The sequence below is a fragment of the Canis lupus genome, chromosome 26 (genome assembly GCF_048164855.1).
Source record: "Canis lupus baileyi chromosome 26, mCanLup2.hap1, whole genome shotgun sequence".
NCBI classification, from domain to species: Eukaryota; Metazoa; Chordata; class Mammalia; order Carnivora; family Canidae; genus Canis; species Canis lupus.
Genome location: NC_132863.1, coordinates 2,807,151 through 2,817,506, shown reverse-complemented (window position 1 = coordinate 2,817,506; position 10,356 = coordinate 2,807,151).

Genomic DNA, 10,356 nt, shown 5'->3' with positions numbered 1-10,356 from the left:
AAACCATGCAATTATTACTATATCTGTTCTGGTGATCTGTGACCAGTGATGACTCACTGAAAACACGGATAAAGGTCAGCATTTTTTAATAGTAAAGTATTTTTTAACAAACTAGTGTTTTTTAACTATTGTTGTTTTATACATAATGCTATTACACACTTAATGGACTAGGGTATAGGGTAAACATTAGTTTCATATGCATTAATAATACAAAAATTTCATTGGCTCACTTAACTGCTCTGTCCCCCTTGGTTCAGGTCTGAAACGAAACCTGCAATATCGTCTAGGTATGCCTGTATTTGGAATTAAATGATCCCTGACTACAGGACCCTGTTGCTTCAGGGTGAGAATTAGAAGCTACAAATAGATTTTTAAAAAAGCTGAAATCCAGTCTCCTGTTCATTCAATCACTTGTTCACTCATCAAAGATAAACCACGCCTACACACTCACCCAGCACCCCGCAGCAGCAGCCAGGGACAACAGAGAGGGGGTGGCCAGCACTGCGGAGCCCTGGAGCCAAACTTTAAAGGAGGCCAAGCTGGGGGCAGTGCACAGGAATGGTTAACCCGAGGGCTTTGCACACTGTTTCCAGGAACACACCCAGGAAAAGGTGAGGCCCACTCATTAAACTGACGATCCAGCCCAGTTACATAAAGACACTGGGTTATTTTTGTAAAGAAAGAAAGGAGACAATCCCTTCCAAACAAATCCCAGATGGGCCGAGACCCCTTTCTGTAAAATAAACACGCCCAGAACTTAGGAAGTGCGAGGGGAAATGTTTACAGGAGATCTGAGAGCTGCGCGGCAGGGGCCTGGAGACCTGGGCTATCCAAAGTCTGCCTCCTTTGTGAAAATTGCAACGCTGCAGCCAGAATGTGGAACTCAGCATAGACGCTAGACTCCTATCCACCATGGAATCGGTTTCTAAAACTCTAAGATGGTCTCCTGTACAAGATGAAATTCCTTTGCAATTTCATTAGACTATTTATTTTAAAGGTATCTATTGAGTTATTGCCACAAGATTTTCTTTTTTATTTGAGCATTTTTGGTACCCATTTACATTATAATAAGCAATTAAATTGAATGTACAATGCAAAGGAAAAGAGGAATGTTCGTGTGTAAGCATGTACAATATGTGTGAGTGTGCATTCGCCTATATGAGTGGGATCATATGGCCTACAAAGGGTAGATTCGCCAAGTTTAGCAAATAAAAATATTGGACTTCGGTTAGATTTGAATTTCTTTTTGTTTTTTGTTTTTTGTTGTTTTTTTTTTTTTTTACGATTTATTTTTATTGGGAACACCTAGGTGGTGATTTAGAGCCTGCCTTCAGCTCAAGGAGTGATCCTGGAGTCCTAGGATTGAATCTCACATGGGGCTCCCTACATGGAGCCCGCTCCTCCCTCTGCCTGTGTCTCTCTCTCTCTCCTTCCCTCTCTCTCTCTCTATCTCTCATGAATAAATAAAGAAAATCTTTTTTAAAAATTATTTTTATTTATTTTACAGAGAGTTTGTGTGTGGGGGGGGGATGCACAGAAGGAGAGAGAGAATCTCCAGCAGACTCCCTACTGAGCACAGAGCCCCCTGGGGCTGGATCTCATGACCCTGAGATCATGACTTGAGCCAAAACCAGAGTCCAACATTCAACTGACTGAGCCATCCAGGTGCCCTGGTTAAATTTGAATTTCTAATAAACAACTAATAATTTTTTAGTCTAAGTGTGTCCTAAATATTGCATGGAGATACTGTAAGTACCATGTAGGCAGATACTGCATGGAACATACCTATACTAAAAATTTAATCATTGTTTATCTGAAATTCATTTTAAACTGAGCCTCCTGTGCTTTCCTAGATTTGTCTTGCAATCCTAGTAAATATGAGTGTCCAGAGTTATGTTAGCATGTGTGTCATGTGTGTATGTTTATGTGCACATGAGCATGCTAGGGCCAGATAGGGGAGGAAGGTATACGTGAGGAGCATGGGTGACACATCCCCACCAATCTGAAAGAGGTCACCACTGCCAGTCTTCATTTCATCTTACCCTCCAAAAGGAAACAGTGCCTACCATAAATCATAAATCGCAAATTGTAGTAATTTCCAAAGGCTTCAGACAAATTGAAAATATGCATTTTGAGACTTTTTGTGGCTTTAATCAAAAACATCAAAAACATTGGAAAATGTCTGGTCCAGTGAACTTCTGACCTCGGGACTGACTCTGAAGGACTTTTCTCTGAGACTCAGGATCCCTGACACATCACTCTCTCTTTTAGTGCCTATATCAAGAATGTTCTTAAGTTATACTTTCACTGTCATTAATTCCACATCTGGGGAAATCATTCTCAAAAAAATCTAGGGATACCTGGGTGGCTCAGTTAAGCATCTGCTTTCAGCTCAGGTCATGATCCTGGGGTCCTGGGAGCAAGCCCCAATTTGGGCCCCCTGCTCAGTGGAGAGTCTACTTCTCCATCTCCCTCTGCCTGCTGTTCCCCCTACTTGTGCTCTCTCTCTCTCTCTCTGTCAAATAAATAAAATCTTTAAAAATAATAATAGTAATCTAAAGTGCATTAACTCCATTATGTAAAAGCCTGGTTTATAAAATGAACTGCAATGTTTACAAAATAAAGACAACTGCAAACACCTAAATGCCATAGGTGGGTTATGGTCCATTTACACAATAATATAATACGCAATCAGTAACGCAATGCTTATGAAAGTTTTCTGTCATCCAATCTAAAGACAAATTGACAAATAGGAGATAAAAGCAGTTATTAAATGATTTTTCTATGTATAAAATGTATAGTGCATGAAAAATCTGGTAGGCAAAGAAAAAAACATGCACGGATTATTATCAAATTGGAAAAATATAAAGGGAACAAAATGGACCAAAATGTTGATAGAGCTTTTCTTTTTTTGCTGGGTTAATTTTTTGGGGGGATTGTTTATGCTTTTTCCAATGAATGTGTGTTACTTCAAAAAGTGGAAATAAAATTTATTTTAGAAGTAAAAAAAGCACATAGGAAAAAGTACTGTTGATGTTTGTGGTGCAGGTAGGGCCCACTGCATCTCCGTGACCAGGTGTACGTGTGAGCTGTGTGGGAAGCCCTGGGAGTTCTCACACAGGGACCTTGTGAGTACTGGCTATATGGCTGACCCTGCAGACAATGTTGAGCAGATCCTCACTGCTGTGATTCGGGTGCCCTGGGCTACCAGCCAGCTGGTGGCACTGCCTAGCAATTTGAGGTAGGCATGTTTAGGTATAAAGGTTTCAGTAAGGGGAAAATGTCATGCCTTTGTGCAAAGACCGCTAAATGGTGGCTGGCGCCCTTATACATAGGCTGGCATTGGGTGGTGGAGCTGCAGTAAATACATATATGCTTGGGAGAAGGACCTTGATGCCAGACTAGTGCCCCAGAATTATTTAAGTAGAGTGTTCATCTCCCACCTGTTGGTTTCACATTCTCGTGTGCTCAAGGCTCCCTTCTGTCCTTCATGGTTTAATGGTATTCTAGCTGTGGCCTTCTGCGACTCACATTTCTTTACTGTTCTCGTAGTTTGATGCATGAAAAGTGCACTTGTATATTTGTGTGCTTGCTCTGAGGTATCCCATGACATCTCTGAGGCTGGGAATGGTCAAAGCATGGAAAGGCTTGGGCTCATGAGTGTGGGGGCCCAAGGGCAGGTTTATGCAGAGCCAGTTTGTGGCTGACCCTTCTGAATGGGGGAGTTCCAAAGTGACTTCTCTTAAAAATCAAAAAGAGAATATTGCATTGTATTAAACTCTGTTACAGACCATGGCACCACATGACACCAATCTGAATATAACCATTGGAAAAGTCACTTTTGCTTTTTCCCTCAGCACCCATTCCATACCCTCTGTTGGGGAGCAACTGTGGGGTAGGATATGACTGGCCTCAGTCCGTGGGGACAGTTGTCAACCCTCCCTGGCTATGGGGGCCCCCTGTAAGTCCTGGTTCAACACCCATCACCCAATCTGGGCCAATGAGACATAAAGGGCAGATCCCTGACAGAGTCCCTTTAGAGGGTGGTAGGGAAGCATGAGGCTCAGAAATGTGACAGCTATACCATAAAGGAAGCTGAGGCCCCTGGAATAAAGCTGGCAGTACAGAAGGTAGGAAGAATGTGTGACAGGTCATTGAGTCAGCTATTAAATCTAACCATCACGGAAGACCTCTAGTTCCTGAGCTTTCTAGGCATGAGGGTGTGAGGGCGTGAGGGCCAGTAAGTGCCTTGTATTGTTCAAACCTGTTTCCATTGGATTTTCTATCATTTACCCAGAAAACCTCTAAATTGGTTCCTTTAGAGATTATATTTTTATAGGTCACAATGTGGATAATGAATGTGTTGGAGAAATAATAAGAAAGAAATACTGAGAAACTTCCTGGAAAATTCAGAATCTATAGTTTTCATAGATAAACCACAAATACAGTTACTTTCCCCAAATGGCATTAACTTTCTTAGTGGCTCAATTGAAATCACAACTTCAAAAAAGGTGTGATATGAAGTGATTTAGGAGTAAGGCCAAAGATGGCCCTAGAAAAGATGATGTATTGGGGCACTCCCATCAATCCAGCCCATCTTCCTGCCTGTCCCTCATCTCTCTCCCTTCCTATATTTCTACCTCAACAACTAATAATGTGGGTTCTACAGTCAGATTACCTGGGACAGATCCTGGCTTCTCCACTTACTAGCTGAAAGACTGGGGCCAATTTTCAGAAGAGGAACTAGCAAAATTCCCTTTGGATCCCACTGGCTCCAAATGGAGCTGATGCCCATCTATGGGGCATCTTTATGGGAGGGGAAAGACCAACTGACAAGTACACACTGACCCACTCACTGGGGCAAAGGGGATGGATCTGCTAGCCCAGTTTGCTCAGACCAGCATGGAATAGAGGGCCAGGCACACACTAAGCACTTTAGAGTCAGCCATTGTTATTTGTGTTGCATGCTCACCCAGGTAGCCTGGTTCATTCTAGTCCTACCCAATATAGTCATTAAACACCACTGAGTAATATTCAGGTGAGTATATTAAGGCTGCGGCCTCCCTAACTGAGGATTTCTTTGGTATAAGGACAGGAATCATGCTCAAGGGGAGTAGGAGGAGGGCTCTTGCTTTAGTCTTTGAAAGGAGGAGATGAAGTTAAGACCAAGACTGATCATAACCTTCTCCTCCTCATTTCTATCTCAAGAACTTGCCAACACTGCCATATTACATTACACATTATGAATATTATCAAGTGTAAATATGAGACACGGTGGGTGTTCTGTGCCAACGCTGCCATGACCACAGTTTCTAAACAAAAGCAAAACTAAACAAAATTTGGAGCATGTGATTCAAAAATGAGACAAAAGGCTTGAATGCTGTGACAGTCACAAAAAATTCAGCTCAACCCCTAGAGTTGATAACCTTGCTATCACTTGCAATAGGGTTGATAAGATGTAAGCAATGTGAGAAAATCCATATTTCATGCACTGTGTGAACAGGGAGAAAGTAGACATAGTGAGCAGGAGGAAGAAAATGAGACATATTTCCAGTTTAAGAAAAATCAGGTCCTGGGGTTCAAATCCAGAGAATTGTTCTGGCAGGGTGATAGGATGATTACTTAGCAAATTTCAGCAAAGCTTATAACACACTAGATCTCAACTACCACAAATAACCCAGTTCTATGTAAGAACAAACAATAAACCTACTTACATTTTTTAATAATAAATTTATTTTTTATTGGTGTTCAATTTGCCAACATACAGAATAACACCCAGTGCTCATCCCGTCAAGTGCCCCCCTCAATGCCCATCACCCATTCACCCCCACCCCCCGCCCTCCTCCCTTTCCACCACCCCTAGTTCGTTTCCCAGAGTTAGGAGTCTTTATGTTCTGTCTCCCTTTCTGATATTTCCCACACATTTCTACTCCCTTCCCTTCTATTCCCTTTCACTATTATCTACATTTTTTACTGCTCCTTTCATTTCACACTTTAAAGAATACTAAGGAAAAAGTGAGATAAATTGGAAAGGATGTGGTGCATGTTGAACAACAAATTAAGCAAATATAAATGTGAGCCATTTTTGGAAAATCTGATACACAAATATCTTTCAACCTAGAGAAACTCATAGTTTAGAGGTAAATTTTAACAATACAGCAGATCTTCTTAAAAACCATTCAACGCAGGGGATGCCTGAGTGGCTCAGATGGTTAAGCATCTGCCTTTGGCTCAGGTTGTGATCTGGGGGTCCTGGGATGGAGCCCTACATTGGGCTCACTGCTCAGCGAGGGACCCTGCTTCTCCCTCTCCCTCTGCCTCTGCCCCTCCCCCTCTGCTTGTGCGCTTTCTCTCTCTCTCTCTCTCTTTCTCTCTGTCAAATAAATAAATAAAATCTTTTTAAAATATGATTCAACATAGAACTTATTTAAAAGATGTGCAATGAAAATGGACAGGAACATAAATTTCCATGAAATCTCTAAGTTTCAAATTTCATATGTATCATCTAGGATACCTTCGCTATAGGCAAAAGAATACTTGTCTCACAGGCACAGACAGTGTAAGAATTTCTTACATCAAGTAAGTTTGTGAACAAGTTGAACAAGTTGAGGGCCTGGCAAGGTTCCAGGCTGGTCAAGTCAACAGCTGGCAATGGCATCAAGGACCCACGTCATTTCTTGTCTCTGCTCTGCCCTCATCTGTGGGCTGGAATTGCCCCCAACTGGTTCCCCTAGTGGTTGCAAGATGGCTCCAGGAATTCTGGATATCAAACCCAGACCTTCAACATCCAGTGTCCAGAAACACAAAAGGACCATGCCTTCATGTGACTCCTTCATGAGAATGAAGGAAGCTCTTCCAGGAGCTCCAGAAATTCTCTCTCCATTATTTGTTGATCAGACTGGGTCAGTGTCCACCCCTAACCCAGTTGTGGCCAAGGCACCAGCCTGTGGCCATCCATAGCCTGGACCACTCATTTGTCCCTCTGAGGAGGGCAGAATTGTCATTGCCTCTGGGTCACATACAAAAAGAGCAGATACCTAAATGAAATCAAGAGCCTGATCAGGAAGTTATTTTAGAGTTATAGTTGTTTCTGAAAACACAAAAGTTTAGGGGCTTGAATCAAACGGCCCAGAATTTAAAACACTTTTTAATTCATGAAATAGTTTCAGGGTCAGCAATTAGGGTGATTTCTTTTTCCAGATTTTCCTTGCATTCTAATCTTCTATTGCAAATGTATGATAATTTCCTTTATAGACATTGTACACACACAGTTTTTGAGGGTCAATCTATTGTGGAGAATGAGGTGTATTTATGTTTGCAATGGAGCATATTCTGTTAGTAGAAAATATTGCAGATACATTCTAATGACATGATTGGGCTGCGCTTTGAAAAGTTGATTGCTGTGGCTTCTTACAAAGTATTAAAATGTTATTTTTAAATCTTCCCTTTTTAAGCCTATATATGGTATTAAGATCTCTATACAGAAATGTTAATTGAATTATATATGTAACTGAAGAATACAATATAATTTAATACAATTCTAAAAATGGAGAAATTTAGTTTGATTGACATTCAATATGGAAGGGAAAAAAGTTGAATTTTGTGTCTGAACATATTTGAGGAGTAATCTGTAAAAAAAAAAAAAAAAAAAAAAGCTTCTTTAGCTTCCCCAAAAAGGACTATTTTATTTTAACTTAATTTATGGAATATAAATTTATATGACAATGCTATGATGTTTATCCTGAGGTATGAGAGAATGCAGCCAGTTTTAGCCAACTCCCAAATAGAAATTAATCCAAATAGCATTTCTGGCAGTTTCCAAAATGGAAGAGCCAAGACTCATCTTACTGTGGTTTGGCTTGATGACCACGATAATGCAGATAAGTCAAAATTCCATTTGGTTATGAAAGATGTTATTTGATCAGATGTTTCTAGAAACACCAAACTTAGAATTAAGGAAAAATCCCAACACCCACCTTCATTGCTGCCTGTGTTCTAGCTTTTCTCTCGTTTTTGTCTGGTTTGGGGGGAAAGGGACTTCAACAGGAGACTTGTGTCTTACTTCCACTGCTGACCTTGCTGTGTCCTGAGTACTTGCTTCACTGCTGTGCCTCTAGAAACACAAAAATTGTTTATTAATCCCAGTCTCTAGCTCATGCTGATATTAAAATTTTTCATATTAAGATATCCTTAGGAACTGGCTTCTCCCCCAACAAGACCTTTGGTGCTGTGGAGAAGGAACAGTTGAAATTTTAAGGTATCATGCTGCTATGGGTTTGCTCCCACGGCCCTCAGATGTGATGCCTGGAACAGCCACATCAGCCTCTGAGAAGTTACCAGAAGCCAGGCCCTCAGTGCTCCAGAACTACCTTAGGTGCGGTCCAACAACCTGTGTGCAGACAAGCCTTGAGGGGATTCTAATGCCCACTCAAATTTGAGAGCCACTGGGTTAGCCACTCTCAGTTGTTTCTTCCCTCAAAGATCTACCCTCACTAATTGTAAAAACTAGTTTGTTTTAATGATAGGGGATGGGCACGGATGAGTGTTATTTAAGGTTATTTGGAGGGAAAACTATGGATTTCCCTGTTATAACCACAGCCTCCTGGGTACAACCAAGCGAGTATTGCAGATTCTTGGTCTCTTTGAGCTATCCCAGGATCAGAAGCCTGGACCACAGGACAGGCACAGATTCTGCGGAGCCCAGTGGGTCAAGAGCTCAGACCAGCTCATCACTGAATGTCGTCGGCTTGGAAGTTGTCAGCCATATGCGCTGTGGTTTGGGATGAGGGAGTTCTTTTCATTTCAGTGGTCATCAGTGTATGCCTATTCTATGAGGTACACCCCACCAGAGTATTGAGGAACTGAGAGTTGGAACAATCCTCAACCATGGGCAGGTGCCAGGTGGCGTGGGGACCACCAGATGGTATACTGTGGTCCAGATAGAACAAAAGGATCCTCCATGGAATCACAGAGCTGGGGACAGGAGTTTGCCGGAGAACCAGATATCATGATCCTACTCTCATCCTGCCATTAAAAGGGTTATAGAATATGGAGAATGGGATCCAGTGTGGATAGAGATGCGGGAGAAGCTCACTTGCCTTTCACACCACAGGTAGTGCTTGCACCCTGCATCCTTCCCTGGCTTCCTTGGCAAAGGGTCAACAGAGCCCTATGCTGGAGGTTCAGCCTTGGAAGAGGAAGGATAGAGGACTTTGAGTCCACAGTCTCCAAGAGGTACCTCTGGAAATTGATGGGAGTTTATACAAAACTACACACCAACAGTTCTCTTTTACAAAATTTCATTGCCTCAAATGCCCCTAATGCTCACTCAGGACAGATAGGAATTAAGCAAAGTTCTAAGGAACTAAATGGCCCTGGAATTATAGGGAACTGGACTTAAAACTCTAGCTTGGTAGCTCACACCCATTGTGCAGTTCCAGGTGAGTTACCCATTTGCTCACATGAGAATGGTTATTTCAACAAATCCCAGCTCCTTCACTAAGCAAGTAAGATACTTGGGTAAGAAAGGGCTTGTGGGCATTTATAATAAGGCACAGAACAATCAGATCTATTTTTGCCTGATTTTCACTGGAAGTTTTTCCTAAGATATCCTTAATAATTAAGAAAAAAATTCTAACTATCTAGCAGTAGAACCCCCAAACAGAAGCAGCTTCTCGTGTATGCAGTAGTCCTAAAACAATGTGTCTCTGCACACTGGGGAATTGCTGCGAGCATTGACATCAGTGAGGGCAATTTTGGGGTCTTGTTGCCTTATTTGAATTTCTTAATGTCACAATAACACTAGTGCTAGCATCAACTCCTCTCTACAGGGTTTTTATGTTCCTTCTTTACTCTGATTATGGAAGCGGTTGAGCCTAGTTGGACTGAACACTGAATAGTGCAGGTGTGTGTCTACAGGCATATAGTCATGCCAGGAAACCTGTCTCCCTCTCCATGAGGAACACAGCCATCCTAGTACACCTGCCACAGTGCCAGACATCCCAGTATTAGAAATTCACTCAGTGGGGTATTGGAGATGTTTTCTCTGCAGTGCCTCCCTGCAATATGCACAACTTTGGGCAGGTTATCACTGGGCTGCATGTACCCCAGCAGCAGATTCATTAATGGGATGCAGCTAGTGGACTAGAGGAGATGAGTCCACCAGATAGGGAAGCAGCGGCAGGGAATCACTTTGCCAGCTGAATAAATTAATGTGTAGAAACACCCAAATGAACCCTAAAAGTGCATCTGATGAACTTTCAAAGGGAACCTCCTGCTGCCTGTCAGGCTCTCTCTGGTAATACCAACCCATGATCTTCCCATGGTAGAAAGACCCTGATTAAATAACAATCCAGT